This window comes from Rhamphochromis longiceps, linkage group LG22 (genome assembly GCF_057381845.1).
Source record: "Rhamphochromis longiceps isolate RC_006_pf linkage group LG22, R_longiceps_female_GT1.1, whole genome shotgun sequence".
Lineage (NCBI taxonomy): Eukaryota > Metazoa > Chordata > Actinopteri > Cichliformes > Cichlidae > Rhamphochromis > Rhamphochromis longiceps.
Genome location: NC_140577.1, coordinates 8,911,249 through 8,921,626, shown reverse-complemented (window position 1 = coordinate 8,921,626; position 10,378 = coordinate 8,911,249). Strand labels below are relative to the sequence as shown.

At 40.3% G+C, this 10,378-nt stretch overlaps 2 pseudogenes; both read right to left on the bottom strand.

Annotated features, from left to right (window-relative positions):
• Nucleotides 1-437: 437 nt before the first annotated feature.
• Nucleotides 438-2,452, bottom strand: LOC146643370 (interferon-induced very large GTPase 1-like; annotated as a pseudogene).
• Nucleotides 2,453-2,686: 234 nt separating this feature from the next.
• On the bottom strand, nt 2,687-10,378 carry LOC146643369 (interferon-induced very large GTPase 1-like; annotated as a pseudogene).

The window sequence follows — 10,378 nt, the reverse complement described above, 5'->3', positions numbered from 1 at the left end:
CATCAACCGTTTGCGAAGACATTTTTATACACAGTCCTCCAGGTTTAGAGACTTAAAAGTTGAATAATTGACTGAACAGCAGTTTCATGGACAGGTTTCCCTTGTAATTCCATACTAAATAAATACCACCTCCACCCCTCTCCTCTCCACCTACCTTTTGTCCTTCCTCCACCCACCTTCTCTACAGCTTCCTTCAATTAGGAAGATGTAGAAACTGCAAAATGCTCCTGAAGAAAATTATATCTTGAATATGCTGATTACCCTGCTGCCACCATCAACAGACTTTAAATAAGCAAAATAAAAGCAAATAAAATCAAACTGGAATGTGAATCAGTCTTTTAAACATGTACTTGAATCAGCAAGATAAATCTGCTCTAGTCATAATTTTCAAGCAGACCAGTTTGGTCATTTTCAGCAGGTTTGTAGTTTCTTTAACTCTAATACATTTCACCCAGACTTTTAATGGCTTCATATTTAGAGACTGTTTTCCACTGATGTGGAATCTCTTGTCTGCCCTGGAATTTAAAGTCATAGTGCCTTTCCAGTTCATGCCGAAATCGACACACAAACCATTTCCAGTACGCTTGAGATCCATCAGAGGGGATTCTCCAGGTACAATACTGTGAACCAGCACTTCTGTACTGTTGACCTCCCTGAATAATGATAAGGGTAGAAACTGTAATTACTTGAAACCAGTTCTGTACAGACGTGCATGCCAGACTCACTTGTATGTCCCCAGTGCTCCTCACTGATCACGGACGGTTGGTGAAAAGGAGTGGTGTGGTCATAAGGACTGTGAGCTTTCATGGTATTGGTACAAGCAGCTGCACAGAATGGACACGTTACCCAGGAGCAGTTACACAGCTGATCTATGAGGAATTCTTCAGCCTTCAGGCTGGATTCATTCAGCTTTTCCAGGGAGAGGTGATGCTCAGTGATAGATTTAAATCCTTTTTTAATCTCTTCCTTGAGGAAATCAAAATGTTTTATGTCACTGAAGTTTTCAAAACATATGTTGTCAAATGTCAGCTCATCCTTCAGAGCATTGGAAAATTCCTTCATCCACATGTCTGTGTTTCCTCTCTGAATTTTGACTATTTGTGTTGACGTTGATAAAGCCTGACTCACAAGTTTATTCATGTCGTCAACATTTTTCTTGAGTATATTCAGAGCTTTATCATTGTGATCAGTGATATACTTCTGCACTTCTGCTCTGATGAAAGTTACTTCTTGTGTCCTTGGATATGTGAAGTAGGTGATGAAATCATCAAAGTCTTCTTTCTCAGCGAGTGACTTCAACACATGTTTCTCCAAGTTCAGTCTGTTCCCACTGAATGCTGGGAAAATTACACCAGCGAGATCAGTGGCAGTCTTCTTGCAGACAGCCGTAACAGTGTTAGCTTTCAGCTTGTTACAGATCAGCTCTCCAAGTACAACAGCAGATAAGTTGCCTTTACAAAAGCTTTTAAAAACTGTGTAATACTGTGTTTTCTTGCTTTCTAAATAAATGAGTGCATCATTGATCACTTTAAATTTTCTGTGAGATGCTACAGCCCAACACTCCACCCTATAGAACGCAAACAGTAAGAGATCAACTCTAAGTATTTAGTATTTAGTATTTATTTATTTATTGTCATTGTCAAGAACAATGAAATTGCGTTTGGGGCTTCCATACAACCCAAAAAAAAGAAGAAAATAATAAATACCCCTTAAAACCCAAGTGTACATATTTAACCCATCTTCTTCAAAGTATATTTCCTCTCTGACAGAAATTTCTGCACTTCTTTTGTTACATGATTGGCCACTTCATATAAATAAGTTGTTTCATAACCTCTTTTAGCTACACATTTGCTTTTGATTGCATCAAGTGAGTCTTTTTCAGCTTTGTCAATGAGCAATCTGATCTGTTGTTGTTCTTCATGGGAGAAAGGGCCAAATGAAACATGTTTGTGGTAGGCCTCAATGATTCTAATCATTGACATCTGTCCACGTATCATTATATAATCTGAATAATCACCAACCTCTGATATATTCTTGTATCTGCCACTCGTTTTACATTCATTTATGAGAGTCCATTCAAAACCAAGTTCTTGAAGGATCGTTAACTGATCTTTTTCCAAGTTGATGTCTTCAACAGGTTTTATATCTGCTGTTTTTTTTTGTTTGTTTGTTTTTTTTCCCTGTCCCGTTTGGCTCTTTTGCCATCAGAATTATTGTCTAAAGGCAAAGAAAGATGCCCAACGGATTTACTTTACCAAATTGACCATCCCAGCCTTGCCGTAATGGTCTATTTGATTCACCTTTTATTGTTTATTTTATTTTCACTTGCTGAATACGGGACAGACTTGACTGGAGGAAAGAAGGGGAGAAAGAAAGAGGGAAAGAGAAACAGCTGAGAAGAGGGACGGGGGAGAAGGGCAAAAAACAAAAACCAACAGAACAGGCAGGAAAAAAAAAAAGAAAAAGAAAATGCATCTATCGATCACCTGGATCACCTGCTGAGAAAGAAAAAAGAAAACAAGCAGAAGAGAACAAGAGTACTAGAATAAACAACATCACAATGATATATGGGAATATAACAGTAAATACTAAATATTAAACATTATTGTGCAGCACATAAGATCAACAGAACACAGTGTGCTTTGAGGTAGGAGCCAAAAAGGGTGTAGTTTGTGGGTGTGATCACCCGTGTGTACACCTGTGAGCATGGACGCGCTTGTTTTTTTAAAAGGTTCCTTCATGTAATGATCTGCTAGAGGGTGTGGGGGGGCCACAGCCCCGTCCTCCAGGGCGTGAAGCAGGTATGGAGGAGATCAAAACTCCAGACATCCAGAGGCCCCCAGAACACAAGAGACCAAGGAAGACCAACAGAGGGGCAGCCGCGCCACTGTCCCAGAAAGAGCTGAGGAGAGTCCCGGATGAGGGCTCACTCAGCAGCCGCGGAGCAGAAGCCAGGGGGGGTTGCAGTGACGCGCCCGTGAGCTCCGCCGGCAGCCAACTGTGCCTGAGTGACCGAGCCCCAGGCCAAGAGGCCGGGGGCACCCCACCTCCGAAGTGGCCCGAGCGAGCCCCAGGCTCCAGGCCCCGACAAGCGGCCACCAAGGAGTGAGCCGGTGTGTACCTGGACGCCCATCCCCGGACACAAAGAACCACCAACGCACCGATGTCTGATGGAGTCCACCACTGGCAGGGGAAGTGGTGGGGGGGGGAGATAGGCCTCCAAACCTTGGATATATATATATATATATACATCTGCTGTTAATTCAGTAACCCAGCTGCTCCAAACAGAGCTGAACTGTTGTTGAAGCTCTTCTTCATCTTTGGCCTTATCTTTCAGTTTCTGAGCGAGCTCTTTGCTCTTCTGTAGCAGTTTGTTCTCAAACTCTGATTTCCTATCATCAATCAGTTTACAAGCTCTCGTCTGCTGGATGACTCCATCAAGTTTTCTTTTTACTCTGTTCACTTGTTCATCATGAAACTCTTTAATTTTGATTTCAAATCGTCCTCTCCACTAGCCCAGCATTTCTTTCACATTGTCATCCTCAAAATATTTTGTCATTGCTTCTGTGATCTCTCCATAAGTTTGTCTTGATCCTATAACAAGATAACTCAACCGAACCTCATCAAGTTTTCCATTTTGAATTCTGTTATGAAGTTGGTTTTCAATGGTCAACATGTTGCTTCTCAGGGTCCAGGTCCAGCTCCCATACTGGGCCATCAAATTTCTGTACACTGCAATTTCAAGTGTGTTTTCCAAAAAAAAAAAAAAGTCATTCAGCAGTGCAGTCCACAGGTCCTGGATGTTTGTTTTGAACTGTGAGAGAGTGATCCCAGCAGACTTTGAAGCTTTAGAGAGGATGGTGTTCTTCACTTCCTGGATGCTCTCATTGTAACCTGGATTTGGAGGAGCCATAGGTGGACTGCCCTCCCACAGCTGGGCACAGTATTTCACATCTTTCTGAACATCAAAATCAATGACATCACTGAAGCACTCTGCAATAAAAACTTCCTCTTCAGCTGCTAGTTTGGCCATCTGGTCCAGTTTTTCTTGCAGGCGTCTCTTTCCATCCATGTTTTTCTCTGCTGCTGCAACATCTGTGACATTCTGGTGAACAAACACACAACTGGGAGAAAGTTTAACTTCCTCCATCCTCATGAAAGCCTGAACAACAATCTGCAGAATGTCCTGCATCTCAGATGGATTCTCTCCAAAGATGTTGATCAGTGTCAGGTTTCCCAGACCAACAACAAGTGTTGCCAGTTCATTGTCATGATGAAGAGTGTTGTTACCTTCTAACTCAAGAGCACGCAGTCCTTCAGTGTCCACCACTAGAACATAGTCAAACTTCAAGTCTTTCTTCATCTCCTCTGATACTTTGAGCAGCTGCATGAAGGCACCTTTGGTGCACCTGCCAGCACTCACTGCAAACTGCAGCCCAAACATGGTGTTCAGCATTGTTGATTTTCCACTGCTTTGTAGGCCCAAAACTGACAACACAAAAACTCTCTGATCCCCCAGTTTGTTGATGACTTCTTCTAAAAGACTGGAGATCCATGTTAGAGGCACATGACCTGCATCACCATCCATCAGCTCCATCGGGTGTCCTGATATCATCAGCTGTGCAGCCAGCTCAGGGTATTTAGACCAGTCAGTGTGTCTGTTCTCTCTTTGTGTTGTTTTATGGGCTTCATAGATCTGTCCCATTTCTCTGAAGATGTGCTCCAAACCAAAAGTTGCAGACTGAAGTTTCTTTGATATGTCTTCAAGTTCAGTTTGTGTTTTTAATAACAGATCTGATTTGTCCTGTTTGTTCTTCAAAGCCAAGACCTCAGACCACTTTTCATCATAACTTTGGAGAATTGAAGAAACATCATCTGTGGAGAGGGCATCTATGAAGATCTGAGTCCATTTTAGGAAATATTTTTTCTCTGTTGGCGGCAATGATGAGAGACTTCCAGTGAACAACTGCATCAGGTTACTGCAGGAAGCAGCACATTGTTTCTGACGTATGTTCATCAGTTCTTGTTGCTTTTTACTTTTCTCCTTTTCAGTGTTTCCTCTGGGATGAAACAGTTCTCTGTGTGTTTTGCTCCACTGATGCCACAGTTGGCCTTGACAAGGGAAACATTCATCTTTGAGCTTTGAGACATCTATGTTATCCTTTTTAAGCAGATTGATTATTTCCATAGCAGCAGATTTCCCTCTTTGACAGGCTGGGTCAGTTTCATCCACTCTGATTCCAGAGAGCTCAGCCATGGTTTCAAGCTGGAAGGATGGTTTCAAGATGGGACCATCAAGAGAAGACAAAATTTCTCTAATGATCCTTTTCAGGTGTTCAGTTACATCTGCAAGGTTTCTGTCTTTGAGGCCCATTATGTAATTTTCATTTATTGTCTTAACAGCATCACAGCTGCCATCAACAGTGAGACAAATGAGAGGCTTATGAGACTTAAAAAGAGATGATATAAGTGACCAGCTTTGTTCATTGGTTTTGCAGAGATGCCACAAGAAAAATATTGATGAAGGATTTTTCAATCAGTATGTCACGCTGTTTTTCAATCAACAGAGCTTCACCATGGAGATTACAAAGGCAATACAGTCATTGAAGGCATCATTGGGTTTTCCAGCAGGGCAGTACCAGGCAATCTCTGCCACACCATCCATCAAATAGCGAGACTTGGTGCTTCCTGGGCAGTTTCTGTGGAAGAAGGTGTCGTGACGGTTGTTGATCAAAGTGTTGATCAGCTGAGATTTAGACACTGACAAAGAACCCAGACGGAAAAATGACACCAAGGGTGTTTCAGCTTTGTAGACTGGAACACTCTTCATGGTGATGATGTTTGGGTTATCTTTGATTTGATTTACCTTCCAGGTTTTTGTTATTTCTCTGAAAGTCCACAGAGGAAACTGAATCTACTTTGTAACTGGGTCAGGAACAAGTAAAGGTAAGGCATACTGACACTGAGAGAGCTTTGTAATCATCATCTGTTTCAGGAAGCTGTCTGAGCAGTGAAATACTGCCATCTGAACGTCCATTGGATGCACATGAGTCTGTTCTGTCGCAACACTGGCGCACAGTAAAGCCAATAAATCATTAAAATTATTCCCAGTGATGTCAGTCACTTGAACCTTCTTTGGATGGGTCGGGCTGTTGTGTCCTACAGAAATTATTCTGGCCCTGTAGTCTAACATTGTAAGCCTGTGAAGAAAAGTGTGAGCTATATCTTTCTCAGATGTAACATGGTGCTGTTTCACAGTTGGACGAATTTGGAGAATTTCTGCTGGTGAAAACTTCTGTTGAAGTTTCTCTAGAAGGTGAAGTCTCTGAAGCAGTTTTTCAGTTTGTTTTTGATGCAGCTTCTTTCTGCTGATTTCCTCAGAAATCTCCCAGGACTGCAGAATATAAGCATATAAACATGTGCTGTATGTAAAACATTATAATACTATAATGTTGATAAAGTAAATAGTCCTTTAGATCTTTTTAAATGCAATTTTGACTTTTTACTCTCCTATTATCTCCGCCCCATCTTGTTGTCTCAGATCTACTTCTTCCCTTTTCACTCTCTGTCCCTTTCCCCCCGTCTTGCCACCATTTTAAGAAATACCTCTTCCTTCTCTCTCTTTAAGTCCCAACTCACAACTCACTTGTTCAAAATAGCTTATCCCACATAACCTCTCCATTGTGCTATTTTAAATTTGTTTATGTCTTGTGCTTTTATGATTGTGTAAACTGCTTGCTTTTATGTTGCTTTTTATTCTGTGTACAGTGACATTGAGTGTTTTGAAAGGCGCTTTCAAATAAAATGTATTATTATTATTATTATTATTATTATTATTATTATTATTCATTCATTCATCTGCTCATCAGTTCTGATCTTGGTAAAATCCTCTAACATCGTTATTTAATGCAGTCTTTTCCCTTTTGTATACAGACCCTTTGTTAAGAATTCTGGGACTTGTGTACTTTTCTATCGTGCGAAGAATTGGAGATCAGTAAATTGGCCAATGACTCATATCTTGAGTTTTAAAGGCTGGGCTCTACATGCATTTTGCTACAGTAATAAAGGTTAAGATATAGAACTGTTACTGTCACTGTAGTGTAGTTTCAAAATCATGTGCCAAGTTGTTTATTTCCTGGAGGATAAAGGATGACAAGTTATCAAAAGACACTCAGACAGTACTTGCAGCAATGATGGAGAGGAGGTCATAGACCAAAGGGTAAGTACTGGATAAAAGAAATGATCCAACCCAAAACTGGAGATAATACTAAAAAGGACAAAATAAACAGTGAAATACAAAAAAAAAAAAAAAAGAAGAAGAAGAAGAAGAAGAAGAAGAAGAAGAAGAAAGAAAATGATGATGGTGTGTTTATTTATTTATTTAATTATTTGTGTAGTAAATTTGAGATTTTATGTAGTTTTACTGACCTTTTTTTTCTGGGTGGAGGGTTTGTTTTGAGGGATGTGAGATGTCATGATTGGAATCAATCATTAATTTGTCTTGTCTTTTGTTTGTTTGCTTGGTTATGAACACGAGTACTAAATATATTATTTTAGAAAATTAACAGAATTCATCTTTGTGAGAATAACCACCAAAGATTTCATTTTCACCTCTTTTTCAGCTGTACTCTCACCTGACTCAACTCCTGAAGGGAAATGTAACAAAAATCAGGTTTTAGGATCAGAGAGAAAATAAATGTTTGAAGAATTACTTTATGAAAAGCTTGATAAAAGAAATCTTCACTTTCTTTTTTTACTTCAAAGTCTTACCTGAGTGTTCAGCATCAACAGGTTTTTTCACGAGAAAAATATGGAAAAAAAAGTTTTATTTAACATAACAAGACATGGCTATTAATTAAAATATTGTGTATTAAAATATCTTATATTAATAAAGATCTACTAAGCAATTAAAATCAACCATCAAACTTGGGATCAAAGAGAATTTTGTTCTACAAAAGAATAAATAGTGTGAACACTGTAAACAACAGGTGCAATAATTTTTGTTTTAAGGAAGACTTCTCATATGGAAATGCTTACCGTGGTTGTAGTTTGACTTTCATCCAACACATCTATTAATATAAAACAAACAAACAAACAAAACATCTGTACAGCATCAATATAAAAAATGTTTCATGGCTAACCAAAAAAATAAAAAAGATTTCAATGTGACTTCAGCTGACCTTTGTCACTTTTCAAAGATCTGGTTTTAGGCTCTCTTCCTTCTCCTGCTGTTGTGTTATGATGGTCTTCCATCTCATCAGCCTCTCCTATTTTAGGTCTTTCAAAGATTAAAATAAAATGAGATAAACTGTATTTTTACTATAGTTATAATATCTATAGATATTTGCTGAGACAAAAAAATCATAATGACACCACAGGGGAAGGGTAAACTAAGCACCTAGAACTTGGAAACAAGACTTTCAAAATAAACAGGAAACATGACGGGACACAGACCTGACCTGAACTTGACGACATGAACAACGCAGACACAAAACATGACAGATACGACACACTCAACAAAAAGGGGAACTTTAACACAGGGGAAGATGACACAAAGGAGGAATAACTATAACTAGGCAACCTATGAGCTAAAGAAGACTAAATGAACAAAAACATAAACAATGAAAATCAAAATACAGTGAAACACAAAAACACTAGGTCACACGACTCAGTGACAACGGTATGTCTGCGTGTGTAGTTATTTAAAAAAATTTTAGGACTTAAGGAAGTCGACTGTTGTTTTTGTTCCTTGTTCCTACAGAAATGGAAAAAAAAAAGATGCCAAGGAACCTGATTATCAGGTTTCACACTTTCCTTGTCTTTAGAGTTTCTGTTGCGCAGGAATAAAGTTGCTGCATAATCAAAATCTACATATGGACCGGCTGCACAGACGTTTTTATTACCTCTGACAGATTGACCTTTTGTGGATGTGTGGATGTAAACAAAATGTGCATGCATGGTATCTATATATGGTATACCTCTGTCAGTATGAGTGTATGTGTGTATATGTGTTGTGCTTCTGTATTTTTATTAAGCGGGGTCTCTGTCCTCGCTGATCTCACACCTTTTGTGGACCTTTTTTAAAGCATTAACCTACCCAGGCCAAACACACTTCAATGGGATATATGGAACAGATAGGTTAAACAAGAACTTAATTACCCAGAGGCAGGAAGCAGGACACTGTCTCAGTTAAGGAGATCCCACAAGCACTTCTATGATCTGCAAGGGTCAAACATAAAAACCATAAATATTCTTCATTCCCCAGTTTTGAATCTGTAGAGTTATATGAAAAGAAAAATCACAAAGATTTCAAACATGGCATCATAAACATGAATTAGAAAACTAGACTGTTGAATTGGTGTCACAGGCATCTCTAGTAGAAGTTATGGCCTCGCCTGTATAGCGCTTTACTAGTCTAAAGCGCTTTACACATCCAGTCATCCACCCATTCAAGCACTGGTGATGGCAAGCTGCATTGTAGCCACAGCCACCCGGGGCGCACTGACAGAGGCGAGGCTGCCGGACCCTGGCGCCACTGGGCCCTCTGACCACCACCAGCAGGCAACGGGTGAAGTGTCTTGCCCAAGGACACAATGACAGAGACTGTCAAAGCCGGGGCTCGAACTGGCAACCTTCCGATTACAAGGTGAACTCCCAACTCTTGAGCCACAAGATACAAAGCGAAGTTAGGCGCACACGTAATTGAGTCAGAGGAGAGCTGAAGCTTATTTATATATATGGATGGTTTAGTTTCAATGCCCCCACCATGTTTGAAGGACTAATGTACAAGCTGTTTGCTGGAATTTCCCAGAGAGTGTGAGGTATACCTGAACAACATTCTTGTCCACAGTACCACCTTCCATGATGTCCTTAGAGCCCTTAGACGAGTTATGGAGAGGGTGTCATTAGAAGGGCTAAAACTCCACGAACAGTGCTGCTTCATGTGTCGTAAGGTTATTTTCCTGGGCTACAGGGCTGGTAAGGTTGGCATCATGGACACCCCAACATCTGTGAAGAGCTTTCTGAGCTTGGCATCCCACTATAGAGTACATGGGGGTTTTCTCCTGCATAACCGCACCACTTTTCCAAAGGGTGTGACTTTCCAGTGGACAGTTAAGCATCAGGAAGCGTTCACTTTACTATAGAAAGCTGTTGTGGGTTCTTACAGAGGCCTAAAATAGCTTTGTTTTCCTTCAAATGGATGACAGCAAGTTGGATCAGGCACAGTTCTGGGTCAGATGACACCCAGAATTGGTAGGGGCCTTTTTACAAACGCCCCTGCTGTGTCACTAAGCGGGAGCTGCTTTCAGTGGTGTATGCCGTATGGCACTTTAGGTACTACCTTAGGGGCTTTAACTCCATAGTCAGACCTGACCAT